We start from the raw sequence: 14,361 nt of genomic DNA, 5'->3' as shown, positions 1-14,361 counted from the left end.
TATTAACAGCTCCTGGCTAAGCTCTTCACAGCTGAGGCTGGGTGGCAGATCACTGCTGGACAATGTAACCCAGATAGAGCAGATTTCCCCTTATCTTTGACCTGTCTAGGACCCCAACACTGACCAAAGTAAAGAGGCTCTGGAATTTTTTCATTAGGCATTTTTAGGATGACTGAAGATAGCTGCTACAAAACCTACCAATCTGTGCAAGGTGAATGGGGTAATAAAAGAGCGCCAAGAATCCCCTGCTGGGTTCTTGGGTGCTTCTGCAAGGCTTACTGGGTGCCAAGACACACCAGAAAACCAGTAAGCAAGCAATATTGCTTTTTGTTATGCGGTCAGCCCTAGATATTAAGAAGAAAGAAAAAACTTCAATAGTTAAACAGTTTGAGGGTATAATAGGTCCCAATTATTGGAGATTATTCAAAAAGTTTACAATAATTGTGACTTTGAAAAAAAGAAGCAGAAGAAGAAGATTGACCCAAGCAGCAATGACAGCATTCTTGGAGACTGATAAAAGAGATCCCAGAGTGGAAAAGCAGAGATACCAGGAAAGAAAAATGGGGAAAGGATGTCTCATCCTATAAAGGGTGTCCCTATCCAGATACTGAGACCTTAAAATAGTCCAGGGGCCTATCCGTTCAAAAGACCTGATCTTTTTTCTGTTTCTCACCTCCCCACCCCAAACACCCTCACACGCACATCCCATTCCTGCCTTCTAGCCACCAGAAGTCAGGCAAATACCATTGTTCTTGATGGTGTTGCAAAACAGAGTCCTCCTGTGGGCACACTGATCCTTTCATAGTTGTAGAAAAAAAAAATATCATCTACCTGTGATCATGGACAATGCAATCTCATATCAATATACAAAGGTTAAGGCCTGGCAAAAAGCTGAAGGTCATTGTGTGTGTGTGTGTGTGTGTGTGTGTGTGTGTGTGTGTGTGTGTATTGTGGTAAAACCTGGGAAGTCAGGTTATACCTGAATGGTCCAGACCCAGACAAATTTGCTATCAAAAAACAAAAAACAAAAACCTGTACCTAGGGTAATCCAGCTCATTGGCCCAAACTGGCCCATCTTGGCTCCCCTGGGATTTGAACCCCCTCTAAGGTAGTAAGTTTTAAACCTCCACCTCTCCCAGGAACTCTTTCAGTAACTTGAGAATAAAGGTCCAGGAAGCAGATAAGCCAGCCCCTTAGTGTTTTGGATACTAGAAAGAGTATACTAGTTCCTTAACCATTCCCAACCAGGCATAGGTCAGGACTGCTGCCTGGACCTAGGCCTCAAACCCTCATATTATGTTGGGATTGAAACTAATAAAAAAAATAAGCTCCATTTCCAACACTAACAGCTGTAAATGAGATCAACCTTAGCTCACCCTGGGTAACCTACAAGGGAAGGGTGTCTGCCTAATGTCACCAAGTTACCCCCTGGAAAGTCCCCCCATGCAGATTCTTGCATTTATAAACAACAGATTAACCCCAGAAATGGCATAAAATGTATTTCTAGTCCCCAGAGACTACATGGCTTTCTTGCACAAAAGGTTTAGCCAAGTGTGCATCTTCTAAAATGTTTATACTAAAGGAGACCTCACACCTTTGCATCCTTGTATGTGTTATACCACAGGTATCAATCTAAAATAAAAAAAAAAAAAGAGGACAAGGCCCACCTAAATCTAGATTCTGAGTTCCCCCATATACAGAGAGCTGTTCCCATTCTCATTCCCCTCTTGGTGGGGACAGGCATCACAGGCTCCTCCACTGTTGGGACCTCAGCCCTAGTTATGGGAGATAAAAACTTTAAGGAACTCTGTGCCCAAGTCAACACAAACTTGAGCTATCTATTTCCTATCTAAAAGCCCAGTTAGACTCCTTAACCAATGTTGTTCTTCAGAATAAAAGAATTGGGCCTCCTTTTTATGAGACAAGGAGGTCTCTGTATGGCACTGGGAGAAACTTGTTGCTTCTATGCCAACCAGTCAGAGGTAATTAGAAAAACCTAGCCTTGGTCAAAAATAATCTTTAGGAAAGAGGAAAAAGACATCAAGGAACTAACAACTTGTCTTAAGGTTTTTATTGCTGTGAAGAGACATCATGACCACGACAACTCTTATAAAGGAAAACATTTCATTGAGGCTGGCTTACAGTTTGGAGGTTTAGTCAACTATCATCATGGCGGGAAGCATGGTGGTATGCAGGAAGACATGGTGCTGGAGAAGGAGCCAAGAGTTCCACATCTGGATCAGCAGGCAGCAGGAAGAAAGAATGACACTGATCCTGGCTTGAGCTTCTGAAGCCTCAAAGCCAATCTCCAATGACACACTTCCTCAAACAAGACCATACCTATTCCAACAAAGTGACATCTCCTAATAATGCTGTTCTCAATGAGCCTATGGGGCCATTTTCATTCAAACCACCATACAACTGGTAACAATCTTTGCTCTCCTGGTCCCTCTGGTTAACTACTTATGGCCATGGTTGGGCAACTAATCCTTTTGTTCCTAGTCTTCACTATAGTACCCTGCTTGCTCACCTGTCTATTTAAATATGCAAAACAGAAACTAAACTCTTAAATTGCCAGTGCTGAGAGTATTACATAACCTGGTGCCCCATGGGGCCATGATTTGACTCATGCCCACAGACCCAGTGGGGAATGGAACAGGCACCCAAAGCTTAGCACTACTGACATCATCTTGGAGGTACCATTCTGACATTAAAACCCAGCACATAGGGGTTGTAGAGATGGCTCAGCAGTTAAGAGCACCAGCTGTTCTTCCAGAGGTCCTGGGTTTATTTCCCAGCATCCACATGGCAGCTCACAACTGTCTGTAACTCTACCTCCAAGAGATCTGACACTTCTCACACATGAAGGCGAAATACCAATGCACATAAAATTAAAATAAAATAAAGTAAAAAAAAATCCAGCAAATAGTCCCCAACACCTGTCAAAAAGGTAACAAAGACATAATCCATCGAAGACTTAGTGTGCATAGTTCCATGATCTAAAATAGCCCCTAAATGTACTAACCTTCTTTTGGGTTTTTTAAAATTTATTTATGTTATATCCTAACTGAAGTTTCCCCTCCCTCCTCACCTCCCATTCCCTCCCCCACCTCCCCTCTACCCCTCCTTCAATCCATTCCTCCTCTGTTTCTGTTCAGAAAGGAATAGGCCTCCATGGGTATCAACAAAGCATGGCACATCAAGTTGCAGTAAGACTAAGTACCTCCCCTTGTTTTAGGATGGTCAAGGCAACCCAGTATGAGGAATAGGTTCCTAAGAGCCAGCCAAAGCATTAGGGACAGCCCTTGCTCCCATTGTTAGGAGTCCCACAGGTAGACCAAGTTACACAACTGTCACATATAAGCAGAGGGCCTAGGTCAGTACCATGCAGGCTCCCTGGTTGTTGGTTCAGACTCTGTTAGTTCTTATGAGCCCAGATTAGTTGTGTTGTGATGTTCTTGACCCCTCTGGCTCCAACAATCCTTCCTCCCTCTCTTCAGAAGGATTTCCCTGAGCTCAGCCCAGTGTTTGGCTGTGGGTCTCTGCATCTGCTTCCATCCGCCACTGGATGAAGGCTCTCTCATGGCAATTGGGGCAGTCAGCAATCTGATTACAATAGATGACCAGTTCAGGCATCCTCTCCATTATTTCTAGGAGTCTTATCTGAGGTCATTCTTATAGATTTGTGGGAGTTTCCCTTGTACCAGGTTTCTACCTGATCCCAAAATGCTCCCTTTCCAGTCATCTCTTTTAGTACTCTACCTCTCCACCCACCCCAAACCTGACCTCTCATGTTCCCAATTCCCACTGCTCCCCAGTCCACCCAGGAGATCTCATCTATTTCCCCTTCCCGGAATCACCTCTTGGGCCTTCCTTGTTACCTAGACAATTATCTTTTATTTTACAACTAATATCTACTTGTGAGTGAATACATACCATATTTGTCTTTCTGGATCAGGGTTACCTCCTTGGGATGATTTTTTTCTAGTTCCATCCATTTGCCTTCAAATTTCATGATGTCATTGTTTTTTAACAGCTGAGCAATACTCCATTTTTTGGTTGAGGGGCATCTAGGTTGTTTCCAGGTTCTGGATATTACAAATAAAGCTGCTATGAATATAGTTGAGCAAGTGTTCTTGTGGTATGGTTGAGCATCCTTTGAATATATGCCCAAGAATGGTATAGCTGGGTCTTGAGGTAGCTTGATTCCCAATTTTCCGATAAATCACCATATTGATTTCCAAAGTGGCTGTATAAGTTTGCACTCCCACCAGCAATGGAGGAATATTCCCCCTTGCTCCACATCCTTTCCAGCATAAGCTGTCATTTCTAACATTGCCTTTAGGCTTCTATAGTTTTGCTTCTTGATAACTGTTTTTACTAACCAAAGTGTGTTAACTGGAATGTGTTTTTGTACCCTAAAAAAAGCAAGAAAGAGGGGAAAGAGAGAGAGAGAGAGAGAGAGAGAGAGAGAGAGAGAGAGAGAGAGAGAGAGAACCATAAGGGTTACATTATTTGAACAAGTTCCTTACAGTTACTAGTCAGCAATACGGACATTTTATTCAGCTTTAAGAGTGTCCATGTGTTCTCTCATAAAATTACCTCACAACAGAGGAAACTTGGTAAAAAGAAACTGACCCAAACTGAAAAGATATTAGAGTTATGCCAAAAGACCACTGAGGCAACTATTATAACTGTATCCCATATGCCTAAAGGCTTAAGTAGAGAAATGAAGGATGTAATAAAAGACCCCATGCAAACTTCTAAGATGAATGATACAGTGTCTGGGGTTGAATATACATGTATGAGATTAACAGTAGCTCTGAGGTCATGGAAGAAAAAGTTACTAAACTCAAAAACATAGAAATAGAAACTATGCAAAAAATAAGACCCAAAAGAAAATACAAAGGAGCATCACAAACTATGGGACAACTTCTAACAGCAGTTTCTCTGTGTACCAGAAGTCTTGAAGTACAGAAAAAAAGTGGAAAACAGATTAGATGAACACTTTCTAGTACCATACATAATACACTAGAAATCACCTCTTTTCCCTAATAAGTAAAATCTGAGCAAGCTTAAAATTCAACAACTCTTAATTCCATAAGACAGTTGAGGGTTTGCGGCAATCTACTACTCCAAAGTTGGAGAGAGAAACAGATACAGAGAAATGACAATACCAGAGATCTTCAAAGGAACCAGTGCTATAGTAGGATTTGTTTTATAATTTTTGAACTGGAGTTGGCAAATTTTTGGAGGCCAAATGTATTGGTAAGTTTCTCTGGTCCCATCCTGCCCCGTGTTTCTGCCCAGCTCGCAGTCCTGCAGCTTATAAAATAATCACTCAGAGGCTCAATATTATTTATAAACTGTATAGCCTATGGCAGGCTTCTTGTTAGCTAGCTCTTTCATCTTAAATTAACCCATTTCTATTAATCTATGTTACCTGCAGTACAGAGAGACACATAGGCTAAATTGAAACAGTATATCCAGCTTTAAAGAAAAATAAGAAGTGTTAGTCTTAAAGGAGATCAGAGTGAAATAAGAAGGATGCCTGTCACCACTCTAGAAGCAGTAGAACCTGGGGAAAAGAAGCCAATGACTAAGGCAGACTCATGTCCCATGTAATAGCCAGCTTTATTCAGAGCATCAGACAATTTATACTCTGAGGTTAAGAGAAGTCACATGAGGAAAGTATTCAATCACCAAGGCAAGCCATGTGTGGCGGGCAAGCTGCATGCAATAGAACATGTTTTTTCATAGAGGCATACAAACAGATAACAATAGCCAGTTGTAATGAATAATCTAAAGTTAAATTCACTCCTATACTCTCCAGCTTGGGAAAAAGAAACTGAGGTCACAAGACTCTCATTTTGGTTTCTTGGTGTCTTCTAAAGAGGACTCAGAAATCTCCTCACACAGTTCTATTCTTGGACCACATTCTGACAGATGCCTGTTCAAATGTGCCTGCAGTGTCTTTGTATGTCATGGACAGGTCCTTTGGAGAATGCTGGAGTAGGAAATGACTACAGTAAAGAGTCAATTGAAGCCTAACTCTCGTACTGTTCATTCTTGTTGGTGATGGCACACAACGATGAGAGCTATCCTGCAAGACTGACTGTAGAGCAGTTATTCAGAATGACCACGCATGTGTGTTCTGCAATAAATTTCTTCTGTGCTGTGGATCTCTTCCAAGCTTGTCACCAATGATTTATAAGGAAGGTGTGCAGTTTGAATGTGTACGGATGACCTTACACACCTTTGTGCTTCAAGTTAATGCATAGAAACATCAATGAGTCCCAAGGATTCCCATGTGCTTTGGAAGCCTCGAGTCTGAGACAAAATACAGAAACTTGGAAGAATGTAGAGTTTGGAGTCATTTGGTTAGAAGGGAATAATTAGAGTAGGTCATTAGAATTTTTTGGTTTTCAGAAATTTACAATAAAAGAAAATCTTGCTGTTTCATAAATGTATAAAGGAACCCATTTAAAAAACACAGTATGAGAAATGGAGAATGCCTCTGCTGGACTGATTAGTATACTATTCACAGCTGAGGAACCACTGAGCTCAAGGATATCGATGCACTCAACAGAAACTTCAAAAACTAAAAAAATAAAGAGAGAAAAGACTAACTACAAAACAGAACAGAATTCCCAAGGATAGCAGAATAACTTCAAAAGATTTACTAAATACATCATCAGGTAGGAGGACAGGAAGTGAGGGAGCTACAGAGGGAGGGAGGGAGAAGAAAGAGAGAGAGAGCAAGAGAGAGAAAGAGAAGGAGGGAGAGAGAAGAGAGATTTGAAGTAATAATGAGTATTTCTCCCAAATTAATAACAGATCTCTCAAAAAGCTCATAAAATACCATACAAAATGAATACAAAAAATTACACTTAGACACATCATTTTAAAACTGAAAATTAAGGGGAAAAATATCCTAGAAGATGCCAGAAGGAAAAAACATGTTACCCACAGAGGCAAAGATTTAGTGTTGGGACAGGGGAGTAGGGGGCGGGGACCAACATAGAACTTTGTGCACCTGGATCTGAGGGACAAGGAGAGGTGTGGGGAGAGGGAACTGGAAGGAGGGGAGGAAGGGGAGGCTGCACCTAGGATGTGTTGTATGAGAGAAGAATAAAGAAAAAGAAAAAAGAAGAAGAAATAAACTTCCTTAGACAAGCAAATGTTGAAGGATCTTGTTGCCAATATAACTGCCTTATAAGAAATCTTACAAAGAATGGAAAAACAATACAGGCTACAAATTCAGATCTACATATTGAAAAGCATTAGAAAAGGCAACAAAAAGCTTTTCTTATTCTTTTTTAATTTTAAGTTAACCAAGTAAAGGATTTAATCTCTCTCTCTCTCTCTCTCTCTCTCTCTCTCTCTCTCTCTCTCTCTCTCTCTCTCTCTCTTTCTCTCTCTCTCTCTCTTCCTCTCTCTCTCTCTCTCCCCCCCTTGTGTGTGTGTGTGTGTGTGTGTGTGTGTGTGTGTGTGTACCTGTCTGTCTGTCTGTGCATGTATGTATGTATCTGTTTAAGAGAGAGAGATCTTTGTTATTTACCCCTTCCTTGAGACCCATTTTCCTCTCTTTCTGTAGCCTCAAAGTCCTCTTGTCTAATTTCATATCATAATTGTGTAGCCATTTCCTCTTATTTGAAGCTGTCCCCCCTCCAGAGAAGAGGTGTGTAAGACTCAGGATGTACTGGAAACTTAACAAGGATCAGAATGTTCCTAAAATGTAGACAGTCCACAGGGCTCCTCCCCAAACTTAGGTAAGCAGTAACAATTTCTGGGAAGGGGGACCTTTAAGATCAGCTGGGCTGCCGGCAAGCTCCGCAGGGAATCTCACAGGTGAGGTTTTCATGAGGCTTATCCATGCTAGCATGAGCTTGTCTTGCATGAGTAGGTATTTGTTCATATCTCCCCAAGAATGGTCAATCATAAAATGTGCATATGTTTTTTTTCTTATGTTTACATGACCTAATGGGTAACAATTTGTTCAAAATAATAAGCCCCACTAATGTATTTTAATACGTATGCTTGTATGTCAGCAAAATGAACATCAATGACAAAAAGTGGGTGGGGAGGTGAAACTAGTACTTTTGCTGTCATAAGTTACTTTCACCACACATGAACCATGGTAGTATTATTTGAAAGTGAGCTTGGATTAGTTGTAAATGTATATAGTACATGAAATGGAACAGTGCAAGAATGTAAACACAATAAATTAAACATGGTTACCATAGGCCTTAAGCAGCTACTGAAAATCATGTACATTATTTCAAAGAGTTATAGCTGCCGGGTGGTGGCTGCGCACACCTTTAATCCCAGCACTCGGGAGGCAGAGCCAGGTCCTGTGAGTTTGAGGCCAGCCTGGTCTACAGAGCAAGTTCTAGGACAGGCACCGAAACTACACAGAGAAACCCTGTCTCAAAAAAAAAAACAAAAAAAAAGAGTTATAGTTAATAATTCTACAAGTTAGAAAAATGAGTAATTAAAAAGGATCATTAAGGGCTGGAGATAGGACTCAGTGGATAAGAACACATACTTTTTTTCCAGAGGACCTGAATTCAGTTCCCAGTGCCCATGTTGGGTGGCTCACAATCAGCTCCAGGGGATCTAACACCTTCTTCTGGCCTCTTCAGGCACCCTCATGAACATTGGCATAGCCACACAGTAATACACACATACACACACACACACACACACACACACACACACACACACACACACACACATATACACACACAAACACATATATACACATATATGCCAGACACACATACATAAAAATATCTCAAAAAATTTAATGATCAGCCAAAAGAAGGCAGAAAATAGAAAAGGGAAATGAACAGCAAGACAAAAAAAATTTCAATACAGAATTAAATCTAATCACATCAATACCTACATTAAGTACAAAGTGTAGCATTTGTAGATTTTTACAAAGAGCAAAACACAGCTTCCTGTTGCCTCCATCACATTTAAATAAGAAGAAAGGATAGAAAATTGTGTTAACAATATTTAATTGAATAGCTCTATTAGTATCTTTAAAAAGTAACAATTGATAACATACCAGAAGTTACTAGTTTCCCTGAGTCAATTTTGATGTTTATATCTTTTAACACAATTGGTGCACAGTCAAAAACTTCTACGCCACTGCGCTGTCTGCTCCTGCTCTGAGATCTTGCTTTTAAGCCCATCCTCTCTACAAGAATAAATATCAGGTCCCTTCACTGCTGGTTTCAATAGACAGAGCTGAGCTGAGCGGCTCCTGCCTTTGTTAGTCAGTCACCTTGATACAGCATCTCACAGCTCTAAATCTCTGCCTTTGATCTACCTGTTCACAGACAGAATGCAAGACTCCAAGCTCCAAGCGCCTCCGCCACCTTGTCTTACTAATGTCCTCCACTGGAAACAAGGGAGGACAGAGGAAAACAGACTGAAATCAGTTCCTTTCTTAGTTTCTTTATTACTCTACTAGAGTCTAAAAACAATCTATCCATTTAGGGTTTCTTTTACTTAAAAAAAAAAAGAGAGCAAAATAATTTCCTGTGAATCTAAGCACAAAGAACAAATTTATTGGATGAATACAATATCTTTACATAGAGTTAGGAAAGAAATCCAAAAATCCCTTGGGACAACAAATGAAAGTGGGAAATGGAATAACAGGAAGGGAGCTCCAGCTGGGGGATGGGAGAGAGATCATTACAGAAGAAAAAGGGTGGACAAGAAAAAAATAAGACTGCGGTTATTTAATAAAGCCACAAGAAGTCATATTAATTTATATTTATCTGAAATTATACACACACACACACACACACACACACACACGCATGAGTCACATTCACATGTTAGTTGTAATCCATGGATATCTAGTTAGACTTAAGGCTCACTTAACAGAAGGAAAACCATACCTGGTACTGGAAACCTAGCTTCCTGGGGCTAGTGAGGTCATGGACTTTAGAAATGTACTACCACCGCATTTCAAGACTAACATAACTCCTCACTACATCCTAAATCTTATCCTTGTATTCACAGATAGTGTAACCACCACTCCTCATCAAAGAAGCTTCTCTTTACAGTAAATGGAGAACATCACAGTAAATGAAACTGGACACAATGCAGAGATCAACAGATCATGGGGAGCCCCGCCCCAAACAACACATCTACATCACAACCTCACAGTTCCTGCATCTGTCTTAAAGAGCATCACAGAAGATGAGGCAGAAAGACTGTAAGAGTCAGAACACCAGGACATCTGATGTCTGATGTGAAACATCTCTCTAGAAATGGCTGCGTTAACAAGACTAGAACAAACCTTACCGATAGATATGCTGATGTGAAAAGGGAAAATTTTCATGGGGCCCTACCCCTAGACAAAGAACTATATATAGGCAGCTAATGACTGACTGCTGGGACTAGAATTAGCCTCTCCCAGTGATTAGCCACTTCCTTGGTTGTCAAACGCAGAATGGTCAGCCCTGAAACCATATACATACAAACAACGGAAACAGACTCAGCATATTGTTATACATATATATATAACAATAATGATCAAATGAAAGAGGCTGTGAACTTGAGGGGTGATATGGGAGGGGTTCAAGGGAGAATTGTTGAGGGGAGGATGGAAGGAAGAAAATGGGGAAGTGAGGTAATTCTATTTCAATCAAATCATTTTTAAAAAGCAAAATAAATGTGAAACTAAGCACAAAGAACAAATTCATTCAATGGGGTAAAATATAGTTATGTAGGCTTAGGATGGAGACAATCCCTTGGGACAACAAACAAGGCAGTCTTACAACCTGGGAATAAGGAGACTCTGAGGCAAAACTCAGAGATGCCCATACCCTAGTCCCCTAGACCCATGAACACAAACTCTTACATAGCAAAGAGGAACACATAATCAGTTGATACTAAAGCAGAGAGAAGAGCATAGACTACCCTGGTCGACCCACTGTGATCACAAGGGTCCCAAAGGTAGAAGAGAGAAGAGGAAGCGCAGAATCAGACCAGGAAGGTGATAATGGAGGCAGGGTCAGGGCTGCAGTGGAAGGAATACCTACTGCCCTTCAGGATGGAGGAAAAAACATGGGTGACCTCTAGAAGAAAAGGCATGAAGACTGGTTGTCCTGCAGAATTTCCACAAAGGAACATGGCATGTCAATACCTCAATTCTGCCATGGTGAAATCCTAGAGTCGTTGTAAAACAATAAAGTTCTCTTGTTTTAAGTCACTTAATTTGTGGTAACTTGTTAAAGTGGCAACAGAAAACTACCAAAACTGGGAAGACCAAAGCTTTTTATTTGTACAAAGACAATTCCTTTTGTTTGTACAGAACAAAGTCTAAGCTCTAAGAATAATATCTGATTGGCTCATGTTAGATCACAGGATCATGTATTGGCTGGTTATGGTGGGCTATCTTGATTGACAGGGCTATCAGAACTATATAGTTATCCCCCAATAAAGCACAAGGATTCGTCTCCCTGCAAAGGCTCAAATCCCATTTTATTTTTAAAGGTCTACTTTGTGTGTGTGTGTGTGTGTGTGTGTGTGTGTGTGTGTGTGTGAGAGAGAGAGAGAGAGAGAGAGAGAGAGAGAGAGAGAGAGAGAGAGAGAGAGAGAGAGAGAGTACACATGTGCATGCATACATGCACCATATACAAGCATGTGGCCAGGAAGAGGGCATCATCCAATTCCCTTGAGGTAGAATTGCATGGGTTGTGAGAAGCCTGGTGAGGGTGCTGGGAATCAAACTCAGGTCCTCCACAAGAGCAGTTAGCACTCTTCACCACTGAGCAGCATCTCTCCTGCCCTCGGAGCAATTCTTAAATTGCATTTGACTTCCAACTACAGCCAACAGAGAGAAAAGAAGGGAATAGCTCTTTAAAGTACTGAGGGCAAGCGCTTCAAACTCCACACTCAGTTTTTACTGGACTTTTGCCCTTCACATGCACCAGGTAAACCCTCAGCTTGTGACTATGTCAGGAGAACATAGGCATCTTCACCCCATCAGGCAGCCAGCTTGGCCATGAACAGCAGAATGGTTTGGGTTTGTTCTGCTATAGAGGCAAAATAGTCCGCTAGGGATACTTCAGCAAGAAGGTCTCGACTCAACTTCTCAAGAACAAAATGTAAGGACAAAATCTAAGTCTTCTTCCTTAGAAAAAGACTCATCAAAAATCTGTGAAGCCTTTGGCCCCACAGAGGAAAACATAGTGAAGACATGTTTTCATGACAGACCCCTCAAGGCCAGATTTGTGGTCATTTCCTTTGTGTCTGTTTCCTGCTTTGTTACATTTAACTGGATGAGACAAACTAAATGAATGAAAAGGACACATCAGTCACTGTGGGATCACTGCCTACATTACAGTTCAACAATTTAATTTGTGGACTGTTAAATGATTCAGTCCCAGGGAGCATAAGAGATCTTGAAATTTTTGCCTCCATGGGACTTTTTCATCGAATGAGAATTTTCAGGAACAATAGTGACTTTGTGGGGTTTCCTGAGGCTTCAGCAAAGTACTCAAAAGCCAAGCATTTCTGCAGTTTGCAGATATCAAAGAAGAATAAGAAAGTAATAATATGAAAGCCCATGTTCCTGAGGCAGAAATGGGTAGTTCTATTAGTCAATCTATACTTCCACTTTGTGATAACTAACAAGTTGGGGCCCCATCCCTCCAGAAGGATTCATTTTGGTATACTTATAAAATAAAATTAGTTGCTTTCATTTATTATTTTGCCATGGGAGTTTCTAGCAAATGAATCCAATAATAACTTTAAAAAAATAATTCTCTCCATCTTATTTCAATTTCCTCTAATAAAATTCCATAGAGGGGCATTCCCTGGTACCCTATCTCCTCAAATGCTAAAACATTCTTTTCTGATAAACTCTTCCTTTTTTATGTGGCAATGGCACTTTGTTCTGACAGATGTGTTTTAAATTTCCTGGCACAACTGTGAATCACATTCAGACCAACTAGTGTGAAACCAAAAAGCCAGCTGATACAGTGTGCTATAAAGTATTTATGAAGTAATCAGGGACAACGTGCAGCTGGTCCCCTGTTTCTCCATAGATGGAAGTGCTCTCAGTATGTTTTGCTGATTGATTATGTAAATTTCCTTGTTACACTGATACAATAAAAAACAACTCAGGCCAGTGAGATGGCTCAATGGGTAAAGATGATTAATGCCAGGCCTGACAACCTGAGTTCAGTCCTCTGGACTGATATGTTGTAAGGAATGAACAGACCCTGTACACTGTCCTCTAAATTCCATACATGTGTCTCGGTATATACATGCCCACAAACATGAACTTATATAGATGAAAGATTGATAGATTAGATATATAGATAAGCAGACAGACAGATACATAGATAGATGATAGATAAATAGATGATAATAGATAGATATAGATAGATAATAATGATGAAGATAGATAGATAGATAGATAGATAGATAGATAGATAGATAGATGATTATGATGAAGATAGATGATAGATACATAGGTACATAGATACATAGATAATGATGATGAAAATAAATAGATGATAGATGATTGATAGAGAGATAGATGACGATACATGATAGATGATAGGCTGATAGATGATGATAGATGATAGATAATAGATGACTGAGAGACAGATGATACATGATTATAGATAGATAGATAGAAGATAAATAGAAAGATGATTGATAATAGATAGATAGATGGTTGAGAGATGATAGGTAGATAGATAGATAGATAGATAGATAGATAGATAGATAGATAGATAGATAGATAGATGTGATAGATAGGTAGGTAGATACATAGATGTTACAAAACAGAACTCTAATAATTTGATGCCTTTTTCTCTGAAAAAGCATCTTTCTGGAATTCAAGATCTAGCTGTGTTCATACTAATGCCACAAACAACATTTGGCCTAGAATATTACCTATATTCCAAAATTCATTCTATACCAGGGTATCTCACTAAAGTCCCATTAAGGTCTTTGTTTGAAATGAATCATGCTATAGTTGTTATACATAGGCAGCTCATGTAGCTATTCATGAAGTCTTGGTATGTATAGACAGTATATTTGGGGTTCCTTTACCAAAACAATCACCTGGTTTTTCCTGACAAACCGCATAGGCTTGAATGAATGAATGAAAATTATAAATGGTTTGTCAGACAAATTTACTTTGAAGCTGAAAATACATCCAGAACCTGTCAGTCCATTGCTGAACAGTTTTGGAAAGTTCCATTGACTATAAATAGAAGTTCTAAATTGGAAATGTCATTTCGACCTTCCCCTACCTTACTGCTGTGACTTTAATAGTTTCTCTGGCTACCTTAATTTCCTTGAGTACAGCATGACCACTTC

This window comes from Peromyscus eremicus, chromosome 13, assembly GCF_949786415.1.
Source record: "Peromyscus eremicus chromosome 13, PerEre_H2_v1, whole genome shotgun sequence".
Classification (NCBI taxonomy): Eukaryota; Metazoa; Chordata; class Mammalia; order Rodentia; family Cricetidae; genus Peromyscus; species Peromyscus eremicus.
Note: the sequence above shows the minus strand (reverse complement) of the source record.